Here is a 12,094-nt window from a genome sequence, read left to right as displayed (position 1 = left end):
TTTTCTATCTCGGTGTCTTTTCCATTTAAAACAAACTCAAATCAATTTCTAATGAAGCTCAAGTGGACCTTCACATGCTCCACTTGTGACGGTGAATCTATTGGGTTTTACCTGAACAATCAGTTTTTACGCTGCTGGACAAGGGAACAAATAGGAAAACATTCAATGAATGTCTAAAAGAAAACCTGGCAGTTGTGACATCTATGTCACATTTTTAGCTTTCTACCTGGAAAAATTACAATTTTTATTTGATTTTATTGTATTTTTTTAACCCTCAAATAATTTGTTAGCCAGAGTTAATGAACAAAGTCAGTCATTTTCCTCTGCCAGCAGTCATGGGTTAAAAAGCAAATTAAGACCAAAACAATCTTTGAAAGCCTGAAGAACTTTTCACTAAGACCATTTTAAGACATCATAGAAAAGGTTGGCAGCTTAGAAATTCATTGCTGAAGGTTTGTACATCACTGAACCCCTCCTTTTTTTTCAAAGCTTTATTTTCCAAGCCCCATTCTGTTACATCAAAATGCTCTTTGTTTGATACAAAGCGTCTGAATGAAGGCACCATTCTTGAAGATTGAAAATCCACCAACGATGGAAAAAATGCACTTGGGAGCAGTTGGAAAGTTTTCTCTCTTTTTTTTTTTCAGCTTCAGTGAGCTGAGTTTCTGTCTCACAGGGAGTTTCTTTGATTGCCCCTTCCCACAGTTCAAATGCTCTATTTACATAAACTGTGCCACAGGCGTTCATTGCGTGGGCTGCACCAAATATACACCACAGATCCTGCTGAGGTTTTTGTATGCAAGATGATGATGGATGGTGTATAATCTCTGCATTATAAGCAGATTACCATAGGAGAGTCAATGAGAGTATTTCTTATAATTCTTCAGCATCAAATAAGTTTTCAAACGGCAGAGAGGCGCTCGCTGGGGAGATGGAGATGACAGAGAAAGCCTCCAGGTGCCCTGTGGAAAACTTACTTTACGCCGACTTAAAAGAGAAGAGTATATTCTTAGCTGCAGTTTGGTAACAGTACATATCGACTGTCTGAATAGATTGCGAAATAAATTCTCTGTTTCCGTCACCATTCTTGCATAATTCAAATAAATCTGACCAATTTGTGATTATAAAAAAAGCAACACATTGTCAATCAGTGGAAATGTTCGCCTGTGATGTTGCGTTAATTAAGGCCTCGGAGAAATCGGATGCGTCGGAATATGCCTGCAGTTAGTGTTGTAACCAGAAGAGGGCGTAGTGGTTCTACTGGACGCTGCAGACAAACTGTGTGGCCAGTGGCGCCTCAATCAGCCAGCCGAAGTTGGGAACACCGAGATTTTACTGGCCGCAGCTACAAACCCATCTCATTATGTTGGTGTGTCATCAAAACTCATGGATACACGACACACAGAGTGATATTTTTCATTTATGGTTTTTGTTGCTGCCAATAATTCTGGCTTTTGTCAAATGAAAAAAAAAAACATTCAGTGGCTTCAGAAACAGGATGCTGCATGAGGTCAATTAAAAAAGTATTAATAATACCGGAATATCAGGTTGTGGCTCAGACTGCTGACTTCACAGCTGTCCAGCAGACACTCACTGACCAATAAACCATCTTCGCTAAAGAAGCAGAATCTGTACCCAGGTGTACTGGAAGGTTTAGTGGAAGGAAAAGTGGCCTTGAGAGGATTGTGAAGATTTTGAGAGGCTTTCAAACAGAAAGTGCTGCAGCTGGAGTCGGTGCCTTAAGAGCAACCACCACATGCAGGCCTATCAGGGTCCTAAGCTGCAAGCGTCACTGTTCTCACATGAAGCTATTCCTGAATGTAAGACGGCAGAAAGCATCTTACCTGGGCTAAAGAGAAAAAGGAACAGACTGTTACTCAGTGGCCTGAAGTGTTCTTTTCACATGAGAATAAAGTTTGTACTTCATGAAAATCAAGGCTTTAAGCTTTGGAGAAAGAAATAAGAGGCACAGGATTCAAGAGCAGTTTGGAGTGAAGTTTCCAGAGTCTGTGGTTATTTAGCTAGTCACGTCATTTGATGGTGTTTCACTGTGTTTTTCTTATCAACTCAAACGTCAGGTGGAAAAGTAACAATACATCACACTTCTGACTCTTGGCTAAATGTTTTCTTTTTGGCACCAGCCTGCTAAAAGTACCATAAGCTGCTTTAATGACCATTGTGTTAATGCACTTGACTGTCCAGAAAACGGCCTGACCTGAACCAAACAATGCAAACACTGAATGCTGCTCTAAAAGCAACCTGAGCTTCTCTAACACCTCATAAGAACCTGAGGTTGACTACCTCCATGCCACACTGTATGGATGCATTAATCCATACAAAACATAAACAAAAGATGCATCAACTAAGCACTGACTGCATACACAGAGGCTAAATATGGACATCTTTTTCCTTTTGTTGACCTGTTGCTCTGGTTCTGTTAGTTTCATAAAAACTAACAGAACCAGACACTTTGAACATATAAGTGTGTGTAATGAACCTCCGTTTCACACAGCAAAAACACAAAATCTTACCAAGTTATTTTGGTCTAGTTTATAGAGCAAATATCTTAGTGCAGTTGAAAAATAATGTACTTACACATAACCTTTAAGCAAGATATGAGTTTGCTTTGACTGATTTAAAAAGGATTAGTTCTACTGGCATATTATTTCCTCTGTAATATATAAGGAATTATGGGTGTATTAATAGCTCCTATATATTGCTGAAAAGTTACTTGTAAGTTCATTTTCTCGTTTCAAGTGTACTGAGATATTTGCACCAGAAACTAGACCAATACTACTTTAAGATTTGGTGATTTTGCAGTGAAATAAAAATTTTTTTCACAATCTCCTTTATTGAGATCCACTTGAAAATGATCGACTAACTGTTTTGTTGTTTCTTTTTTGTTGCTGTTCATTTAATCACCACCAAGCTGCACAAATTCTAAGCTTTAGGTATGTTCAGCTTAATGTTGCTCAGATTCCACACCTGTTGAGCAGTACGGGCCCTTGTCAGTTTCTCTCTGCCAAACCCGATTAACCCTTGGAGTGGGCGGCAGCATCGGCTGGCCGAGCGGTTGGCCAAAAGCCGTCTCTGCTCTCCCGAAGAGGCAAACGCCGACACAGCCATTAGGTGGTCCTGATAATCCAGAAGGAGATAATCTTCTGCCAAAGTCGCTCATCCTGCCAGCTTGCTGGTTGCCATGGTGAGGCCTCGTGCATCAATCAAAGCTGCTGGGGGAGTGCGTCGGTTGATGAAACCTATAAACTATATTTTAGGCTCCAGTAAGGAGGTGACAAGAAAGACGAATCACGTCTTGCGCCAACATGAGATGATCGCTCGGCATTCTGGGTCCTGTTCACATCAGGAACCCCGCCCTCTTCCCCCTCCCTCCATCTGCCTCCACCAGAACCACCAGCAGCACCTCGGTGTTTTACAGATCGGTTTCCACTCTGCTGCGTATGATTTGGAAGCTCACTTGACACATTACCACGCAGGTTTAGCGTTTTTCTTTTTCTTCTTTTCAGGGCGTGCAACTTTGAGATTGCCATCAATCGAGGCAACAGCAGGAGCCGCAATTCTTGAGGAAAATTTCAGGCTTTGTGCTGCAAATTGTACGCTGCAATTGTCCAGAGGGATGATGTGCCTGCCAAGATAAGAGCAGCAGGCGAAGAGATGGAGAGATGAAGAGATGAGGCTGCCAGAGCATCAGGAGCCATTACCCCCGCTGTCCTCTTAGATAGTTCTGTTTCACGGCAATGAGCTTGATAGTTCAGATCTAACTTTAATTTCTTTTATGCCTGAATGAACTATTCAGTCATTACACTCACAGCTCTAAGCTCCTCAGAGTGCGTAATGGAAAAATGAACAGCATCTGAAGGACAAACACAGCTGTGTCACAAATGACATTATGTTGGATGTGAAGGTGTTTCTCATTGTTGTGGTGTTTGTCTGTTTCTCACAGCGTGCACCGTTTGTTTTGCAATTTTCTTCCAACAAAAGCTGGAATATATATAAATATTTATATATATATATATATATATATATATATATATATATTTTTTTTTTTTTGAGCTGAAAAAAAAGTCAGCACCAGTCTGCTTGGTCTCCTGTATGCTTTTTGATATAAGTGATGAGGATTTAGTACTTATTTATATCCATTCATATCAGGATTATAGCTAATGATGATGCGTTCCAGTGGCTTCAGGCTGAGAAGAAGACAGACATGCAGTGAGAAGGTTACATACACTGGGGATCAATGTCAGTCATTTGGGACTTCTAATAATTTCTTTGAATTTTAATTTTTTCCAGAGAGAAATTAACATAAAATTAACAAATTCAACTAACTTGTCTTCTTTTTAAAACACACAAGATAAAAAAAAAAAAAAAAAAAAAAAAAAAAAAAAGTTAAAATACAAACACTCCATCTCTAATATTTGGTTAAATATCTCTTTTACGTTCACCATCACATAGATACTGTAACCACCAACGGGTTTCTGGTGTCATTAGCTTCTTGGCAAAATTGGTGGAGATCCTTTAAACTGGTTCTTTCTTCTTGCACAGTAAAAAAACGACTGAGGTTGAAACTTTCCAAAAACCCAGTTTTTCTTAGAAATGTATCAATTTCTAAGCCAAATCGAATTTCCATTGTCTCTTTCCAGACCATTTTTTTTATGGACCTGCAGTGTGTGCAATGCGACTTGCAGTATAACATCCCTGTTGCTTAATGCTCCCACCATTATGCTGTGTGACTTCTAGCCTGGAAAATCAGAGGTTTCTATACATATGACTTCAATAACCACTTATTTGGTTATCCAAAAATGTGGTTATTGTGTTTTGGTGCACAAAATGCAGAAAAATGCATTCTAAGCTTTAATTACTAAAAGTTCCTAACCTTATCAATGTCTAAAACATTGTTTTGTTTTGTTTTGTTTTGTTTAATTTTTTTTTTATTTTGCTTGCAGCTGCAGCACAGTTGGTTCAGATGTGACTCGATTCCCAGATCCAACTTCTGACATCTGAGGTAAACAGATCACAGAAATCTAACAAAGGGCTCTGAGTCCCTTCTTTCACTCAACGTATCAAGTTTTTTTTGTTGTTTTTTTTTTTGGTTCATCCAACGCCTATCACTTCCTCTCTTCACATCCTTTCTCTTCAGTTGCCACTGAGAAAGGCCAGCTTAGTTTAACTTTATATGAGAGGTGTGAATAGAGCTCTGTCGGATGGCCGATAAAGGGCAACCAGGGGAAAAATCGATCGGGCTCAGACTGAGCAGAGAGATGCACACTTCTAAATCTGAAGCCACTTGGTATTGAACAGCATTTAAAGAGAACATTCTGGTTTAAAAAAATAGATCTGAGCAGGTTTGTGAAGTAAATTATTTGCACAATGTGCTAAAAAGAAGAATAGAAAATACTAAATTTGTTAAAATTAGAGGAATTAAAATGTGAAAAGTTGTAGGGGCGACATTTAACAGATAATGTGGAACATAACTAAAATAATTAGCTGGGAGTTAGGAGCATGGTTAAACATGATGGTGGGAGATGTGGACAAAAGGTTCGACATTACTTGTTGTAATCTAGCAAAGAATTTGGGAGAGTTATTCAAATATTTGCAGAGTTCTTGAAAAGCTCAGTGGGTTAAAATGGAAACATTGATTCTGTGTAATCTACAGACCTTAAGGCAGAACTGAGTTAAGTATAAGAAAAGACTCCATGAAAATCAAACCAAGGGCTGAGGAAGTCTTCTAATAACCACCATTGGAGGAATGTAGTTCACTCCCAAATATGTAGTTTAAACAGGTTGCCAGAAAAAAATAGAGATAAAAGAGAGTAACCAATGCTACCATCTGGACCAGATTTAGGGTCGACTGAAGCAAAAAGCTCAAAAGGAGAGTAGCTGATGAAGATGTAAAATAATTTTTTTTTTACAAATGAAAGAAGCTAAATGCTCTGAGAATTAAAAGGAGGAGAACATTTGGCTCATTATTTGCATTAGCGATAAAGAGGGAGAGTCAGGACTGTTAATGCAGATCAAAATTACAGCCTACATACTGTATGTGCTGCCATCCAGACCATTCAAGTTTTAACTTAGTAAAATTATGTAGAATCACCTCAGTTCAACTCGACTTTCTCACTCTACTGAACATACTGAGAAATATCCATCATGGACTCCATGTGCAGGTAACAGGTGCAAAACCTGCAATGCAATGGACTTGATGGCACAGCATAAGTAGTCTGACAGATTTTTTTTGTTTGTTGTTTTTAATCACATCGACTTGCTTGTGAAATTCAGTTTTCAAATTACCTCATATTTTTAAACGTAAAAATCTCTCAAAACCAACGTGGCCCTGTGTGAAAATATAATGGCTGTGGCCTCTGTGTTAAGGTCGTGAACTCTGACCTTAGCAGAGACAACTGAGGCCTGCAGTCCTTCAGACTGTGATTTCAGTTCATTTGTGATGCCAATGATGTTTTTAGAGTAATTTTGTTAGATTTCTGTGGGGTTTTTTCATTTATGGTTACTGTTTCTCAATGACTTTCTGAACCTCCAAAGTCTTAGAAATGTTTTTGTCTCCCTCCCAGACTGCTAAATATTAATAACGTTGTCATTTGTTCTTGAATTTCCTAAATCAGGGGATTATATGTGTTTGTTTTTAATCTTTTCACCCATTTCATATAATTGGACAAGTTCTAATTTAGGGATTTCTTGACTCTACAGGTCAGGTGTGACCGGTGTATTTCTGCGTTGTGTGTGTTATGTGGTGATCAGACAAACCACAAGACATCAAGTCTGGGCTTGGAGGCGGTCTCCGTTCATTTAACCTGACAATTGTGAGATACTGTATTAGCATTAACACATAACATGTGCTTCAGTCCTCCAGCCCAATCTCTTCCCAGTGGAACAAATCACAAAAGAGAAGAGGGAATGAATAACTTAATATTTATAATAGTCCTGGAGGACCCAGAACAAAAGAAGAAAGTAAGGTGGAGCTGGAGGACCAAACCCCTCATAATAGACACAGAGGAACACAAGAATAGTCAGGTACAAGCAGACAAATACATTAAAGAACACCATTTGTGTAAATATACAACTATTAATATAGACCCAGTTACACAAGCAGTAGGCAAGTGTAAGAGAATCCAAAAATTGAGGTGAACTACAGAATTTGGGTTTTGACTCTCTTTTTTTCAGGACCACAGATGAACAGGGATTAGGAGGCCATTTCCATAGACCAATAGTCATCTGTACTGTTTTGTTATAAATGATTGTAATGATAAAGTTGTATTCAGAGTGCTTTGAAATAACAGAGCAGAGCAAGCAGCAGTGGACTTAATGCACGCCCTTGGGGAACACCTGAACCGAGCCTGATGGGATCTGATGCTCTGCAGTTTGTGCACAGTACATCTCAAAGTAAGAAAAATCCTGGGTAATATACTGACCTGCCTGCAGTCAAGACATGTCAAGTTTATATCTGACCACAACACCAGTGAAAAATGTCAGAGGAGGAAAAAAAAAAAAACTCTTGAGATGCTGAAATTCTTCATCACATCTCACTTTAAAAAAATACAGAAATATTTGGAAAAGCTTTGTAGTGTGATGCTAAAACATGAAGCAATGTTTTTCTATCTGCAAAGACATCCTGTCTCAACTTAGAGAAGAGAAAGTATTGATCAAGCAAAACCTGAAATGATCTCTTATTTAAACTGACAAAAAAAAGTAGGAAAAAAATCTATTTTGTGCCATTTTCCATCTAATGTTTTTTAAAAAGGTGGTAAATTTTATATTTTACTTAGTATAGATTTCAAGTTGAAGTTTCATAGACATGTTTATCCAAAACATACAGAAATCATTGAAACGCTCATGCTCTGCTTCAGTTGCTCTTTAATTCTGCCTCAGAGGTTTCGTCAGTCATTAAAGTAATATTTTAAAAAATCTTGTGAACTGAGAAAATTCCCATTGGTCACTCAGTGTTTCAGAAATTTTCACCAATTTTCATAACAAACAAGGATTCTCATATCTGAACCGCAAACGCCTCAGAGGAGGTTGGTACTGCAGAGAGCCAGAGAAATAGTAATAAAGAAGGTGTTACTCTGAAAAGGCAGAAATGAGAAATAGCTTCTCAAATGATTGACATTCTGCCTGCAGACTGTTCAGGCTTTGCACCGACTTATGTTTTCCTTATCCATCTCTATCTATTTCTCTCGCTCTGTCAGCTGGAACTCTTATGTACCTTTTGCACAGCGTGCCGACAGGATTTGAGGCAATGTCTTTGGGGTTTTCTGCAGTGTCAACAGGTCAGGGGGAAGTCAAAAAGTTTTCGGTCAATTTTTATGCCCACATGTTTTTGAACGCTGTTCTCCAGGAGCTGATTATGCTCAAATTAGATATTCAGATTTGTAAAGTTTTCTTCTACCCCATTTTTATTCTTTTTTGGTGAGTTGTGGGGTTGAGTCCAGCCTCAGGCCGCTCCAAAAGGGCTGAGCAAAGAGAGCATTAGTAAAAGAAGTAAGCATTAATCTTGTGGTAACTCTGGAGGAGCTGGAGAGATCCATAGCTTAGATGGGAGAATCTAGGAGACCCATTTGTCATCTGCTCCTAAGTGTCAGATTGAAGCATATCCTTATGTCAGAATGGCCTAGTCAAATTCCATGTCTTGTTATTGTTACAAAACTGAATGTGACAATGTTAAAGGAATATTAATACCTTTGTAAGATACTAAAGTTTGATTGGACATTTAAAAGATTGATTTTGTAGTTGTCCTACTAGAGAATTGTAAGCAGAGACATTTTCAGTCTCGAATAAAAATTAGTTCACTGACAAGGCTTTTATCAAAGCTTCTCTGGCTGTCTGCTAGATTAAGGTTTTCTCGTAATCATGAAAAGTATAAAACAATATTATTAATTGAGTGCCGTCTCTGCGGCTCACATTCTTTGAGGAAGAAATAACTTCCTTTACGCTTTGAAACATGACAGAGGAATCCAATGTATGCAAAAGCTCCTCAAGTCTGATACAGAATGAGCAGAAGTTCTGTGATCTGCGAGATGATAGATCACGGTTCATTATGTACCAAAATACAGAGGCTCGTTGTGCTATCTCATATTCCATCACAACAAACAAATTACTTTAAAGATGTAGTCTGGTGTCTCGACTGCATTTTGCATATGAATACCCGAATAATGCAGCGCGGTAGATGATCACGGCGGCTAGAGATTAACAGTTCTGTCACATCACAGGAACAGAAACGTCTGAACGTTTGCCAGCACACCCTTCATCAATGCCAAGATTTACACGCTGAGCAGAGTTGTGGAGTATCCGGCAAATATGTAAAGAGGGACTGAGCCGGATTCACGTCTAGTAAATTTAACTGTCTCTGTATGCCGGACCGCCTGTAAGACAAATGAGGCGTGCTCGGTGTGAAATGTTGTATATTTGATGAGCCTGAACAGGTAACCCGGTCTACTTGGTGAGAAACTCTCCATCATCAGGCTGACTTTATCTCGAGTCATTATGCTTCCTCTTCATTATGCTTCCTAATTACTGAAGATCTCATCAAAACCTCTTTGAAGCTGAACTTTATGGACTGAGATTTTAGAGAGCATTTAAACAGGCTGCTTGTACATGGCTCTGTTGACTACAAGTAAATAAATTGTTCATAACACGTGGATGCTTTGGGATTCTTACCGTTTTCTTGAAGGGCTCTAATTCCTGCTAATGACTGTTTGGCAGATCAGTGAGTGCAGTGGCATTCCCTGGGCTAATCATCCTCTTAAACTGGATCGCCGCAGAACGGAGGGAGAGAAAAATTTCGAGCCTTCAGCACTCAAAATGAGGGGATATCTTTTTATATACCGTAATGCTTTTTGAAATAATATGATGAAATTCCCCTTGGGTTGCATGTGTGGATGATGGTGGTTAGTGGGGTGCAATGCAAAGTTAATGAGAAAACAATAAATCGGCAAACATAATGTCAAGAGTTGCGGTGCTTGGGAAGAGTTCAGGTCCTGAATACAGACAGATTCAAACATGCACTCAACTGCTATTTTATTAGTTATTAGACTGAATCCCATTTTGTCTTTGGAACTGCCTTAAGTTCTTTTATCTTTTGTCAAAGATATCGGAAACGTTCCTCTGAGAATTTGACTCTTTTTGGCATTAAATCATCATGCTGCTTATTTGTTCACCTCACATGTGAATCTTGTGCCACTAAATTCCAATGGTCCCGTTTTGGTTTGAGATTGGGTGCCAATGGAAGCCTTCAGGATATAATTAACTCAATGCCAAGTTCAAGAAATCAGTTAGTTAACTTTGTGACACAGAACATCATTCCTAGAAGATGAGTCCACTGTGGTCCTAGATCAAAAGTGACAATGGTGAGTTTGAAGGTGAAGGAGCTAAAAAAAAACAAAAAACTTTTTTTTTAGTGTTCTTAAGCATATTCAGTCACCCTTTCATGTTGATTTAGCATTTACTGCTTGCTGCAACAGATTTTATTCCCCCAAAGAATCTCAGATAAGTTTTTGCACTTTAATTGGTTGGCAGAATGAGGGATGTTGCCAGGGAACCATTGATGCGAGTACTGAGTAACTTTGAAAGTTAACAAGCTTCTGATGACTAAAAGCTTCAACGGTTTAGCATAAATGGTCAGTAAAATCACAGGTGCTCCTCTATCCTTCCTGAGAACAATTTTAACTAGTTCTTCAGAGCCACATCCATCATTTCATACTGTCACTGTCCTTCTCACAGCTTGTTCTGTCTCATGCCTTGTGGGAGAAGGTATAAGAGCATCTGCTGCAGGTCCACCAGGATGTTAAACAGCTTCTCTCCACAAGCTGTTAGGATGATTAGCAAACAGTGACCATCCTCACTGGCAGTAAACAAACAGGGTTCTCATTAATACACAAAATTATTTACTGAATACCTTCCACCACATATATGCTTTCAATGCCTACTGCTTTTTAAAAAAAAAAAACAACAACAACATAGATCCATGTTTATAGCTTGTTTTTATTCCATTGCATGCATTTAAACAGAATGTTTTTGTCTTTTTGGATGGAAATGACAGTAAGTTGAAGGTTGAAAATAGCAGCGAAGAGAAGTACGCACTTGTTTGACATCAGATCATAGTTGTCCTCTCAGTTTAAATATGACCTTCTACTACAAACGCAGCAGTCCCAAAATTGAGAGAAAAATGTTTCGCTGCAGCGAGCTTTAGGATCTAACTCGTAAAGTACAGAGTTGCTCAGTAAAATTGCAAGAAAGCTCACGTTTTTCTGCAAAGCTCTAACTTAGCTTTTGTGAAAGTTATGCTGTGTTTATTGATGACATATTGCAAATGAGATCTGGATCTCAATGGGGATTTACCTGGTTAGATTGCATACAAAGTATTATTGATTTATGGACCATAAAGTGCATTCTGTTGTTTCCACTACATACATAATAGAGGCTTCCTTGGTTTCTATTGCATACGGATTAATGCACAGTGAATATTGGGTCTCTCTTTGCCCTTAGCAAAAAACAGAGCAAGGCGATCTAGGCTTGGGTCGTGAGTAGTGTATGTTGGAATGTTTGAGAAATATGTTATCAGGCTTTGCATTATGCATGGCAGATTTAAAGCTTAACATACTATTTTATTATATGTAAATTACAGAAAAACAAGCCAAGCAGTTTGATGGAAATTTCCACCACATCTCTGCAGACACATAGTCATAGTTTAGCCATGCTGCATGAACATGGGCAGATTTTAAACTAAATATATGGATAATAACTAATTTAATGATTCAAAATGACACTTTACTTTGCTCACATTTAAAAGCATGAGTCTCACCAATTGAGGAAACGGCCTCTGATTCCAAGCAAAAATAACAAAAGCCAGATAAACTGAGGAAAACCTCAACAAACCCCATAGATAATAGCATAAAATCAAATCCGCGATGTTAAATATCTACTCAGGCTTCGGAAAAATTATGACTGGTGAACTGAGAACTAGATAGGTGTCTGACTGTGTTTGGCCCAGTTGGAGTTAGATTGGAAATCAATCAACTTGTTCTTCTGCCTTACAGTGATTCCTGAGAATGACCCTCAGAGGGAAGAGCTG

The sequence above is a fragment of the Xiphophorus hellerii genome, chromosome 13 (genome assembly GCF_003331165.1).
Source record: "Xiphophorus hellerii strain 12219 chromosome 13, Xiphophorus_hellerii-4.1, whole genome shotgun sequence".
In the NCBI taxonomy this organism is placed as follows: domain Eukaryota; kingdom Metazoa; phylum Chordata; class Actinopteri; order Cyprinodontiformes; family Poeciliidae; genus Xiphophorus; species Xiphophorus hellerii.
Note: the sequence above shows the minus strand (reverse complement) of the source record.